General features: G+C 41.5%; 1 protein-coding gene across 2 annotated transcripts in view; it reads left to right on the forward strand.

Annotated features, from left to right (window-relative positions):
* Positions 1 to 548: 548 nt before the first annotated feature.
* zbtb39 (zinc finger and BTB domain containing 39) overlaps positions 549 to 13,787 on the forward strand; it is a 30,677-nt gene continuing 17,438 nt past the window's right edge. Inside the window, exons 1-3 of one of the 2 annotated variants that reach the window (XM_073071383.1) lie at positions 549 to 2,090; positions 4,406 to 4,493; positions 13,726 to 13,777. The gene's annotated coding sequence lies outside the window, so the exon portion shown is untranslated. The remainder of the gene's footprint in view (positions 2,091 to 4,405; positions 4,494 to 13,725; positions 13,778 to 13,787) is intronic. The other variant, XM_073071382.1, reaches the window with a different exon arrangement.

Below are 13,787 nucleotides of genomic sequence, written 5' to 3' on the forward strand. Positions count from 1 at the left end.
TGAAGTGCATGAGAGAAGGTCCAGTGAAATATTATAGATAAATTTCAACAAATTATCTCAGACAGGGGTACAACTTGGAGTAGAGAACTTGGACTGTAGTACAATCAAATGGAGTTAGCAGATTCAGCGAAAATGCAATTCTGAAAGGGCTACAGCCTTTCCATTGGAGAGAACCTTGTGATAGGGTCAGAAAGGTGACTCAGTTTCCACACTGAAACAGCAGACACTCTTCCCTTCATTGGCTGGTTGGAGCCTCTGCTGCAGAGGATGTTGAGGCTTGAAGAGTTGGTCTCACTGAAGGTACCAGTGCTGGCTGCATGGATCAGAGTCATTAGCACCTGCAGTGCTTTTGGGGCAAGAATAGCCAGTACTAGGAGGGAGGTGCATATGTGAAAATCAAAAAAGTATAGCTACTGGAAATCAGAAATAATAACAGAAAAAAAATGGAAAATCTCAGCAGGTCAGGCAGCATCTCCAGAGAGAGAAATAATTAATGTCAATTGCTTACACAGATGTTGCCTGACTTCCAAGTATTTATAGCATTTTTTTGTTTTAAAGACAAATGTAAGTGTTCTCTCTTAGACTCACAGAGCGCTACATCACAGAAACAGGTGAAGATCTTCCCAGTCTCTTTCCATGCATTGATGACCACACTGATCTACAAGAGGAATAATTTTGTCCCTTGTTGTCCTTTTGCTCGTAATATATCTGCAGAAACCCTTGGGATTCTCCTTAACCTTGTTTACCAGAGCAACCTCATGGCTTCTTTTAGCCCTCCTGATTTCCCTCTAAACTATTTTCTTACATTTCTTCCACTGCTCAAGTACCCCATTTGCTCCTTGCTGCCTGTACCTGCTATACACTTTCACTTGTGTTGTCCTGGGACCCTTAAAGCATATCACCTGCTGAGAACTCTTGGGGTGGGGAGTGCAGGGCATCATTTTGAGCCAAGCATAGGATAAAACTCCAATAATCTGGTCTCTTGATTGCTTGGAACAACTGACGGTCTAGTGTTTCGCTGACTCGGTTGTCCAGAATGTGAACTGGGGGTTCACAGTGCAAGTGGGGTATGCACCCAGAGGAAGAATTAGGGTCCAGCATACCAGCAATGGGAGTGGGTTTGTGGCTAGAGCAAGTCCAACACGCTTTTATGTTTCCTGCTCCCTTTGAATGCACTGGGTTTACTGGAAACATTTTTATACTACTGTGTAACATGTGGAAAATAAGATAAGTGAAAATGTAATAGAAGTAATATCCAATAGTGTGGAGGCAATTTGATTGCATCAATGTTGGACATACATAATATTAGATTATATTAGCTTTATTTATCACATGTATATCAAAAAAATTGAAACCTACAGTGAAATATGTCATTTGCATCAACTACCAAAGCAGTCTAAGCATGTGCTCAAGACAGCCCGCAAGATTCGCCATGCTTTGGCACTAAGATAGCATACCCACGACTTACTAACCTCTACATCTAAGAAACATGGGAGGAAACCCATGCGGTAAAGGGCGTTTCCTTGCTTTCAAGTGCTGAACAGCAAGTGGAGTCTCAGATCTCTGAGGACAACAGGAATGCAACGGCCCCAAGACTCTTCGCAGTGTTCCATCAATCAACTAATGTTTCATTCTTCTAAACCTGACGTCTCTGAGAACTGTCACTTACTCGTGGCATTGGGTTCACCTCCAGAACAACCTACTTCATAATTCTGTGACTATTAAGAATGTACAAATCCTTTCCAGGAAGCGGTACCCTGTTGTTAATGTGAGGAATGCTGCTCCCAAATGGATGCTGCAACTGGCAGTAAAATAAAGGAAGCTGCGCAGCTTGTTATCCTGTCCCCAGAGACCTACTTTCAACCAGGAAAATCATGAAAATATTATCTACTTGAAGTATAATAGCAATACAGGCACGTCCTTCAGGCTGCCCAGGGCAGTACATAGACCTGAATTGCATGTGGAAGGACTGGATAGTACAACACCTACATAACAAGAGCTGTGCCTGCATGGTGGTCAGCCCAGCAGCAGATGGTGGAACTGTGACACAGCCAACCTTGCTAAGATAAGTGGTCTCACAACATCTACAGGTTAGTATTTTATAAGACACATTTGGAGTATTGTGAGCAGTTTTGTGCCCCCATATCTAAGAAAGGATGTGCTGGCATTGGAGAGGGTCCAGAAATTTATAAAAATGATCCCGGGAATGAAAGGGGTAATGCATGAGGAACGTTTGGTGGCTCTGGGCCTGTACTCACTGAAGTTTAGAAGAATGGGAGGGAGGGGAATCTCATTGAAGCTTACTGAACATTGAAAGGCCTAAAGAGAATGGACGTAGAGAGGATGTTTCCTATAGTGGAGGATTCTAGGACCAGAGGGCACAGCTTCAAAATGGAAGGGTATCCCTTTAGAACAAAGATAGGGAGGAATTTCTTTAGCCAAAGGGTGGTGAATCTGTGGATTCATTGTCACAGATGGCTGTGGAGGCCAAATCGTTGTGTGTATTTAAAACAGAGGTTTATAGGTTCTTTCTAGTAAGGAGGTCAAAGGTTATGGGGAGAAGTCAGGAGAATGGATTTGAGAGGGAAAATAAATCAGCCATGGCAGAGTAAACTTGATAGCCCAATTCTGCTCCTATGTCTTACGGTGAAGAGAGGGACCTAGGGTATTAATAGTCTTGATAAAAACTTCTCCACAGGCTTGTATGTTATCCATAAAGAACTCACCCCCACTCCACCATAATATTCAGAAGCCTGATTTGAATACTGGTGCTCCCATTGTGACTGTCCGCAGGAGGTGAAAATGATGAATCATAGGCAGATGAGAGAAAAACAACAAAAATATGATGGAGCCCCCAATAGACCCAACTAATATATAATGCCAAAGAATGCAAAGTGAACAAGAATATAATACTTTAACGGGCAACAGGACATGTAGGTAACTTCTCAAAGCCCGTTCGAGTGCCTGGCATCTGCATGGCATTTTATCTGAATAAAATACAAATGCCCACTACCTTTGCAACTAGAGAACCATCATTTTACCCCCAAAAATTGGTATTAAGAAAAATCATGCACTTTATAATTGTAGTGTATGAAATTGGAATTGTAGTTCCAAAAAAGTTGCGTGTTATGGAACCCTGTGTTATCAGAACATAGAACATACAGAAGAGCAATACAGCACAGTACAGGCCATTTGGCCCACTATATAGTGCTGATCTACTTCACAATTAATCTTACCTTTCCCTCCTACACAGCCTAAACTCCTCATTTTTTTCCTTACATCCATGTGCCTATGTAAGAATCTCTTAAGTCTCCCTATTGTATCAGCCTCTGCCACCACCCCTGGCAGTGTGTTCTAGGTATCCACCACTCTCTGTAAAAAACAAACTACCTCTAACATCCCAGCCCCTCCCAAACTTTTCACTAATCACATTAAATGGATGTCCTCTGGTATTGGCCATTTTCACCCAGGGATAAAGTCTCTGGCTGTCCACTCTATATATGCCACTTATCATCTTATGCACTTTAACCAAGTCACCTCTCCTTCTCCTTCATTCCAAAGATAAAAACCTAGCTCACTCAACCTATCCTCATAAGACATGTTCTCCAATCCAGATAACATCTTGGTAAATCTCATCCGCACCCACTCTAAAGCTTCCACATCCTTCCTATACTGAGGCGACCAAAACTGAACACAATATTCCAAGAGTGGACTGTCCAGGGTTTTATGGACCTGCAACATTACTTTTTAGCTTCTTAGTTAAAAACATAATCATATTAGCTTTCTAGTAAAATTCCATGATTGATGTGTGATCAGAGATGGGTTTCAATTTGTAGATTAGCATCAAGGGTCAACTTTATCCACCATATACATTTAAATCAGTTTGCTGTGGTGTGTTGGATGCTATGTGCAACAACAAAAGATAACAACATTCAACAATTACACAGAATAAAGAAATAAATAAAAATAAAATTAGAAGATTGGATATGGAGTAAAATGTGAATAAATACATGAATATCAGCATGTATTTACAATGTAAATGGCAATGTAAAATGTGGTTTAAAGTGTCTACATTGCATGTTGAATTTCCCATGGTCACTGTAGTTGCTAGCACTGATTGGCAGCAACTGGCTATGCCTATTGGAAATCATAGTTTTTTGCTTACAAAATGCTAGCTGAGACTTTAATCACATCTGTGTGCATGACCACAAGCCAGTTGTATTAATAGATTTTGAAAACTGAAGCTGGATTTATGGTGTGAATTTTACTCTGTTGGAACAGATATTGCTATGTTTGAGGTTACTAATTACTGTTGATCCTATTAACAGATTACTTGTGATTTTTGTCATTGTTAAATTGATCCAAGTAGTTGGCTTTGTGTCTTTAACCTCTTTTGCCTCTGAAGACACGCTTTGGCAGATGATTGGAATTCGAGTTTAACTCAAGGAGAAGCAAGTTTGGAAGCTTAAAGTGCCTGGCTTTCAGAGAGATAGGTACGATGATTTTTAAAAAGAGAGCAAAGTGGCAAGATTGACTGATGAAACAGTGAAATGCAATGATTTAAGAATGTAAGGGGAAAAAAAGAGCAGGAGGAGGTCATTTGGTCCCTTGTACCATTCTTTATTTCAGTGCCACTTACTTGCTCTAACCCTACAACTTTTGGGTGAATAAATTTCTCACTTGAATGGTCAGGCTTTATTCTGGGAGCATGTCTCCTGGTTCTAGACACCCAACCAGGGGAAATATTCAAGATTGTTTAATGTTATTTCCAGTACAGAAGTGTAAAGGAGAACAAAATAATTGTTACTCTGGATCTGATGCAGCACCAAAAAACACAATAAATATAAACACGTAAGATAGTCTATATACATAGATTGATTGTCTGTCCATAAAGTGATGCTAGGCACAGGAGTGTCAGTACATCAGGTGACTCTGACAGGAAATGATAAAGAAATGGTGGTTGGGGGTGTGGAGGGGTGGGTTAGTGAGTGGACATGTTGATCAGCCTTACTACTTTGGGAAAAGTAATTGTTTTTGAGTCTGGTGATCCTGGTGTGGATGAAACGTAGCCTCCTCCCTGATTGGAGTGGAACAAACAGTACATGAGCAGGGTGTGTGGAATCCGTCTTGATGTTATTGACCCTTTTCCAGCACCTTTCTGTAAATATATCCTTGATGGGGGTAGGCTGGTGCTAGTGATGCATTGGGCAGTTTTGACTACCCATTATAGAGCCTTCTTATCTGTAGCAGTGCAGTTTCCATACCACACAGTGATGCAGCTTGTTAGGATGCTCTCTACTGCACATCTGGAGAATAACTTTTGTATAGATGTCCAGCTCCCTTTAGCTTCCTCAGAAAGTGCAGTCTTTGGAAAGTTCTCCTGATTGTGTAGAATGTGTTCTGGGACCATGAAAGGTTGTGCAAGATGTGTACATTCCCAGGAGTTTGAAACTGCTTGCAGTTTCCATGTAAAGAGAGGGGTGTGTGAGTGGTGTGAGTTTTGAAGTCGATAACCATCTTGTTTGTCTTGTTGACATTGAGGAAGAGGTTATTTGCCTGGCATCAAGGCCTCGAGCTCTTCCACCTCCTCTCTGTAGGCCGTCTCATTGTTGGTGATGAGCCCCACCACTGTCATGTCAATGGTGAACTTGACAGTGTGATTTCTCAGGTGTTTGGCCATGCATTCATGTGTGAGCAGAGTGTACTGCAATGGGTTCAGCACACAGCCCTGGGGGAGGGAGGAGCGGCTGTGCATCTTGACTATCTGAGGTCTGTTGTTTAAGAAATCCATCACCCAGTTGCACAGTGGTGTATTTAGACTGAGGAGTAGAAGTTTGTTCATCAAGGTCTGTCGGACAATAATTTTGAATGCCAAACTGAAATCCAGAAACAGTATTCTGACATACAGTAAGTGTCTTTGCTTCCTAGGTGTGTCAGGGTTAGGTACATGACAGATGCTATGGCATCTGTTGTAGAGCAGTTCTATTGCTAAGTATATTGATGAGTCTACCCCAATCTACCCCAACAATTGTTCAGTGTTGCAAGTTACAATAAGATCACCTCTAATTGTTCTGAATTACAGAGGGTACAGCACAGTGTGTTTAATGCCTCCTTATATGACAAACTGCCATCCCAGGAATCAATCCAGTGAACCTTTGCTGCATTCCTTCTGTTGCAACTATGTCCTTCCATTGATAAGGAGACCAGACCTGCACATAATATTTCAGTTGCCATCTCATAAGAGCTGTATATAATTGGAGTAAGATGCCTCTTGTAATAAAGACCAGCATACTATTTGCTTTCCTGCTTGCTTGCTGAATCTGCATGTTAGCTTTCAGTGCCTTGTGTATAGGGACACTGACATCCCTCTGAACACCTACAATTTTTCATTCTTCATTGTTTAAAAAAAATACCCTATCTTTCTATTTTTCTGTTTTGAAGTGAGTAATGTCATTATTTTCCTGGTTTTACCTGCCATATGTTCTTGCCTTTTCCTGTCCATTTCCCCTAAAACTTTTCTGCATCCTCCTAGAGCCCACATTGTCACCCAGCTTTGCATCATAACAGATATGAATTTTACACTTGATCTAAATCATTGATATAGACTGTGAGCAGTGGGACCCCGGCATCAGTCCCTACAGCACCACATTTGTCGCAGCTTCTTAACCCTAAAAGTGACACATTTATTGTGCCAAAACTATGCACTCTAATTTTGTTTTGCAGCCTTTTGTGTGGTGCCTTACCATAATCCTAATGAAAGTCAAAATACCTAATTAAACAGTTTATCCTTATCTATTCTGCTAGAAAACAATGAACAACTTTGGCAAACATGATTTCCCTTTAAAAAGTTCAATTTGATTCCACCCAGTCTAATTATTATTCGCTATGTGCCTTGTTATTACTTATTAGTAGATTCCAATATTTTCCCAACTAGTGATGTCAGACCTTCTACTTTCTCTCTCCACACTTTCTTAGATAATAGGGTGATATTTATTATCTTTCAATCTATGGGAATTGTTCGAGAATCTATGGAACTTTGGGAGATGGCACCAATGCTTCCTGTATCTCCATACACACTTCCTTCAAATCCTAGGATGCAGGTTAACAGGAGCTGATGATTTATCACCTTTGTAGAAAATAGAACAGTATAGCATAGTTTTCCTTCATCTCACAATGTTGTGATGACATTTTAACCTACCCCAAGATCAGTCTAACTTATCCCTCCTACATAGCCCTCCATTTTTCTTTCATCTGTGAACCTATCCAAGAGTCTTTTAAATGTCCCTAATGCATCTGCCTCTACCACCACTTCTGACAGTGCATTCCATGCATTTACCACTCCCTGAGTAAAAAACCTACTTCTGACACCCCCCCTATACTTTCTTCCAAACATCATAAACTTATGCTCTTTTGTATTAACCATTGGTACCTTGGGAAAAAGGCACTAGCTATCCATTCTATCTATCAAGTCACCTTTCATCATCCTTCACCCCAAAGAGAAAGGCACTAACTCACTCAACCTTTCCTCATAAAATGTTCCCTAATCCAGGCAGCATCCTGGCAAATCTCCTCTGCACCATCTCCAAAGAAAGCTTCTACATCCTTCCTACAATAAGGCAACCAGAACTGAACACAATATTCCATATGTGGTTCATGAGACATAGAAGCAGAATTAGGCTATTTGTCCCGTCAAGTCTGCTCCGCCATTCCATCATGGCTGAATTATTATCCCTCTCAACCTCATTCTCCTGCCTTCTCCCCATAAACTGTGACGCCCTTATTAATCAAGAACCTATCAACTTCTGCTTTAGATGTACCCAATGATTTGGCCTCCACAGCTGTCTGTGGCGATGAATTCCAAAGATTCACCACAATCTGGCTAAAGAAGTTCCTTTTCATCTCTGTATTCTGAGCATCCTTGTATTCTGAGTTTGTGCCCTCTTTTCTTAGACTCCCCCGGCATACAAAACATGCTCTCCGCGTCCACTCTATATGGGCCTTTCAATATTCAATAGGCTTTAATGAAACCCCCTTCATACTGCTAAAGTCCAGGGAGTACAGGCCCAGAGCCATCAAATGCTGTTCATTCGTTAAATCTTTCATTTCTGGGATCACTCTCGCAAACCACCTATGGGCCCTCTCCAGTGCCATCTTCCTTTGTTCTCCCTCTCTCCTCTCTTTCTATTGCCACCAGCAGTCCATCAATAGGAGTTTTAGCTATCCCCCCCTCCACCCTCTCTGCAACTAAAGCTAACTTGTTTTCTCTCTTTCCCTGTTCTGACAAATGGTCTCTCAACTGAAACATTAACTTTGTTGCTTCCTACAGGCACACAACCTGATCTGCTGAGTGTTCCCAACATTTTCTGCTTTTATTTCAGCTGAAAGCTGTTATGTTCTGAAAGACATTATCTCACTGTCCCCTTCAAGGTTATTCACTTGGCTTTCTCTCTGAACATTCCCCCGGTTACAGTATTCACTTTTCAGGGTCCTTCAGTCAGTTGGTTCAGACATTTTTGTCTGCGCTTTGCATCACAGTTGTTCATTTCTCAGTATTCGATAGGTTTCAGTGAGAACCCCTCTCATTCTTCTGAACTCCAGAGGGTACAGGCCCAGAGCCATCAAATGCTCCTCATATGTTCCTCATATGTTAACCATTTCATTCCCAGGATCATTCTCGTGAGCTTTCTCTGGACTCTCTCCAAAACCAGCATATGCTTTCTTAGATAAGGAGCCCAAAACTGCTCTTAATACTCTAAATGCAGGTTTACAAAGGCCTTATAAAGCCTCAGCATTACATCCTTATTTTTATATTCTAGTCAACTCGAAATGATTGCTAACATTGCATTTCCTTTCATTACCATTGACTCAACCTCAAAGTTCACCTCTTGCATGAGGACTCCCAAGTCCCTTGTACCTCTGATTTCTGAATTCTCCCCCCATTTAGAAAATAGTCTATGCCTTTATTCCTTCTACCAAAGTGCATGACCATACACTTCCCTATACTGTATTCCATCTGCCACTTCTTACACATTCTCCTAATCTGTCTAAGTCCTCCTGAAGACTTCCTGTTTCCTCAACACTACTTGCCCCACAACTAACTTCGTATCATTCACAAACTTGGCCACAAAGCTATCAATTCCATCATCCAAATCATTGCCCTATTACGTGAAAAGGAATGGCCCCAACACCGACCTCCATGGAACACTACTAGTCACTGGCAGCCAACCAGAAAAGGCCCCATTTACTCCCACTTTTTAACTCCGCCATGGACGGTCCCAAGCCTGGATGTGAAAGGAGGAGGGCTAGGCATGGGGCTAGCAATCCAATCCCATAAAAAACTGAGCTACAGAGATGCCAACAGAAGCTCCAAAGACATCATTCCTGGGAGAGGACGGATTTGACACCAAGGAGATGGGTTACACCTTGGGATAACCTGAAAGACTGGCCCAGAACAGAGACTCTGGTGAGCTGCTGTCAGCAGCCTTTTCCCCAGTAGGGATGATGGGCTTAAGAAGAAAACGAATTCCCACTCCTTGCCTCCTGCCAGTCAGCCAATCTTCTGTCCATAATAGTATCTTTCCTGTAATACCACGGGCTCTTTAGTTGTCTCATGTGGCACCTTGTCAAAGGCTTTCTAAAAATCCAAGTAAGCAACATCCACACTCTTTGTTGATCCTGCCTGTTATTTCCTCAAAGAATTCCAACAGATTCATCAGACAAGATTTCCCCTTAAGAAAATGGTGCTGACTTCAGCCTATTTTATCATGTGTCTCCAAGTACTCCAAAAACACATCCTCGATAATGGACTCCCAACATCTTCCCAACCACTGACATCAGGCTAACTGGCTAGTAATTTCCTTTCTTCTACCTCCCTCCCTTCTTAAAGAGTGGAGTGGAATGGAATTTTCCAGTTCTCAGGAACCATTCCAAAATCTAGTGATCCTTGAAAGATCACTACTAATGCCTCCCCAATCACTCTTTCAAGACCCTGGGGTGTAATCCATCTGATCCAGGTGACTTGTCTACCTTCAGACCTTTCAGCTTCTCAAGCACCTTCTCCTGAGTAATAGCAACTACACTCCCTTCTGCCCCCGCACACTCTCAAATTTCTGGCATTCTGCTGGTTTGTTCCACGATGAAAACTGACAAAAAGTACTGATTAAATTCATTCACCATTTCTTTGTCCCCTCATTACTACCTCTCCAGCATTATTTTGCAGCAGTCTGATATCCACTCTCCCCTCTCTTTTACATTTTATATATTTGAAATAACTTTTTGTATCCTCTTTTATATTATTGGCTAGTTGACTTTCAATTTCATCTTTTGTGACTATATTGACTTATTTTTACAATTTATGTGAAGTACTTTGAGCCTGCATCTTAATGTATGAAATGTGCTGTATAAATAAAGCTATCATCATCTTTTCTCTCTTTATTGCTTTTTTAGTTGCCTTCTGTTGGTTTTTAAAAGCTTCCCCATCATCTAATTTACCACTAATTTTTGCTATATGATATGCCCTCTTTTAGCCTAATTTTAGACTAATTAGACTACTTTTGGTTTAACCAGAGCTTTACTGAACTGCAACATTACCTCACAGCTCTTGAACTCAACCCCGTGACTAATGGGCAATACACCATATGCCTTCTTAACCACCCTATCAACTTGCACAGCATTTTGAGGAGTCTATGGACTGGACACTAAGATTGTTCTGTTCTGCTACACTCCTAAGAATCCTGCCCTTGACCTTGTATTCTGCCTTCAAATTCAACTTTCAAAAATGAATCGCTTCACACTTCTCTGCATTGAACTCAATCTGCCACTTCTCAACCCACCTCTGCATCCTCATGATGTCCTGTTGTAACCTATGATAACCTTCTACACCATTCACAAACCTTCAACTCATTGGCCCTTCCACCTCCTCATGCAAGTCATTTACTGTTATCTTCTCTAGGACCACATTTTGCAGGCTGGTTAAAAAGTAAAGTCCACTTAGAACTTCAGAAACAAAGTTGAAAGAATGAGAGACAGAAGATGGAGATGACACAATCCGGAGCAAAGAACAGGCAACAAGAGGTGCTCAGCATGTCACGCAGCATCTGTGGAGAGAAATAGACAACTCAACTGAATGAACTGTCTGTTTCCCCCGCAGATCCTGTCTGACCCAGTTCCTCCAGCAGTTCATTTTTTAAAGGAATTAGAAATGAGTGGAAGAAGAAAAGGCAAAGTATAGAATAATTTTTAAAAAACAAGAGTGATGAAAAAAATTGGGGAAGAACAAGGAAAAGATGTGAACTGGAGGATATGGAGCAAGGTTACAAATAAGAAGTAAACATAGGTGGATTGTATCAGTCTTCACAATTATTATCGTCATATGTACTGAGGTACAGTGAAAAAAATTTGTTTAGCATGTTAATCTTACAAACCATTTCACCACGTTAGTGCATTGAAGTAGTGAAGTTGGTAAATTGATAAATAGGTTTATTATTGACCCATTTCAGTTAAAAACCTGTCTTGCATACAGACCATACAGATCAATTCATGACAACAGTGCATTGAAGTAGAACAAAGTAAAACAAAGACAGAATGCAGGAAAGAAAGTGTTACAGAGAAAGTGCAGCATAGGAAGGCAATAAAGTGCAAGATCGTAATGAGGTTAACTAGCTGGTTGTGTAGTGGCATCAGCAGTGGACTTCAAGGCAGGTGGTCTCAGGTTTGAATCTGGCCGGTTTCCATCTGTATTGGGTTGAGTATTGAGCTAGCAACTCAGTCTCATAAAAACTTTTAAATGCTAAAGAAACGGCAGGTACAGAGAGGAACAAGAAATTGTAGATTGTGAAGTCAAGTGTCCATCTTATCATATTAAAGGGACAGTTCAAGAGTTTGATAGCAGTGGCTAATGTAACCCCACTTTTTAAAAAAGGAGGGAGAGAGAAACCGGGGAATTATAGACCGGTTAGTCTGACATCGGTGGTGGGGAAAATGCTAGAGTCGGTTATCAAAGATGTGATAACAACACATTTGGAAAGAGGTGAAATCATCGGACAAAGTCAGCATGGATTTGTGAAAGGAAAATCATGTCTGACGATTCTTATAGAATTTTTTGAAGATGTAACTAGTAGAGTGGATAGGGGAGAGCCAGTGGATGTGGTATATTTAGATTTTCAAAAGGCTTTTGACAAGGTCCCACACAGGAGATTAGTGTGCAAACTTAAAGCACACGGTATTGGGGGTATGGTATTGATGTGGATAGTGAATTGGTTGGCAGACAGGAAGCAAAGAGTGGGAGTAAACAAGACCTTTTCAGAATGGCAGGCAGTGACTAGTGGGGTACTGCAAGGCTCAGTGCTGGGACCCCAGTTGTTTACAATATATATTAATGATTTAGACGAGGGAATTAAATGCAGCATCTCCAAGATTGCTGATGACACGAAGCTGGGCGGCGGTGTTAGCTGTGAGGAGGATGCTAAGAGGATGCAGGGTGACTTGGATAGGTTAGGTGAGTGGGCAAATTCATGGCAGATGCAATTTAATGTGGATAGATATAGGTTATCCACTTTGGTTGCAAGAACAGGAAAACAGATTATTATCTGAACGGTGGCCGATTAGGAAAAGGGGAGGTGCAACAAGACCTGGGTGTCATTGTACACCAGTCATTGAAGGCGGGCATGCAGGTACAGCAGGCGGTGAAAAAGGCAAATGGTATGTTGGCATTCATAGCAAAAGGATTTGAGTACAGGAGCAGGGAGGTTCTACTGCAGTTGTACAAGACCTTGATGAGACCGCACCTAGAGTATTGTGTGTAGTTTTGGTCCCCTAATCTGAAGAAAGACATTCTTGCCATAGAGGGAGTACAAAGAAGGTTCACCAGATTGATTCCTGGGATGGCAGGACTTTCATATGAAGAAAGACTGGATCGACTAGGCTTATACTCACTGGAATTTAGAAGATTGAGGGGGGATCTTATTGAAACGTATAAAATTCTAAAGGGATTGGACAGGCTAGATGCAGGAAGATTGTTTCCGATGTTGGGGAAGTCCAGAACGAGGGGTCACAGTTTAAGGATAAAGGGGAAGCCTTTTAGGACCAAGATGAGGAAAAACTTCTTCACACAGAGAGTGGTGTATCTGTGGAATTCTGTGCCACAGGAAACAGTTGAGGCCGGTTCATTGGCTATATTTAAGAGGAAGTTAGATATGGCCCTTGTGGCTAAAGGGATCAGGGGGTATGGAGAGAAAGCAGGTACAGGGTTCTGAGTTGGATGATCAGCCATGATCATACTAAATGGTGGTGCAGGCTCAAAGGGCCGAATGGCCTACTCCTGCACCTATTTTCTATGTTTCTATGATAGAAACTCTCCTTTAGCCTGGTGATACCTGCTTTCAGGCTTTTGTTTCTTCCGACAGTAGTGGGAGAAGTAAATGAGAGCTTTGAGCTACCAGTGGTCCCAACAGTGGGGCGGGAGCAACAAAAACACATTTAAATATACAGAAGAGTAATGAATCTCCTAATGAAAAGGATGATACCAGCACCCCTTGTATGAAATGCTGGCAGTCAGCAAGGAAACACCTGATTTGAGTAAATGAGACTTTACCAGCCAATCTTGCGATACAATTATATAAATCTTGGAGTGTTGAGTACAATGTAGTCTCTATATCTAACAAAGGGTATACTTACTGTAGAGAGAGTACAGTTAAAGATTGAACAAACCAGTTCCTGTCATGGTAGGTCTGTTACATAAGGATTGGGAAGAGGAAGGCTCTCTTCCACAGAACCTGAGGTGAGTAGAC

The sequence above is a fragment of the Hemitrygon akajei genome, chromosome 18 (genome assembly GCF_048418815.1).
Source record: "Hemitrygon akajei chromosome 18, sHemAka1.3, whole genome shotgun sequence".
NCBI classification, from domain to species: domain Eukaryota; kingdom Metazoa; phylum Chordata; class Chondrichthyes; order Myliobatiformes; family Dasyatidae; genus Hemitrygon; species Hemitrygon akajei.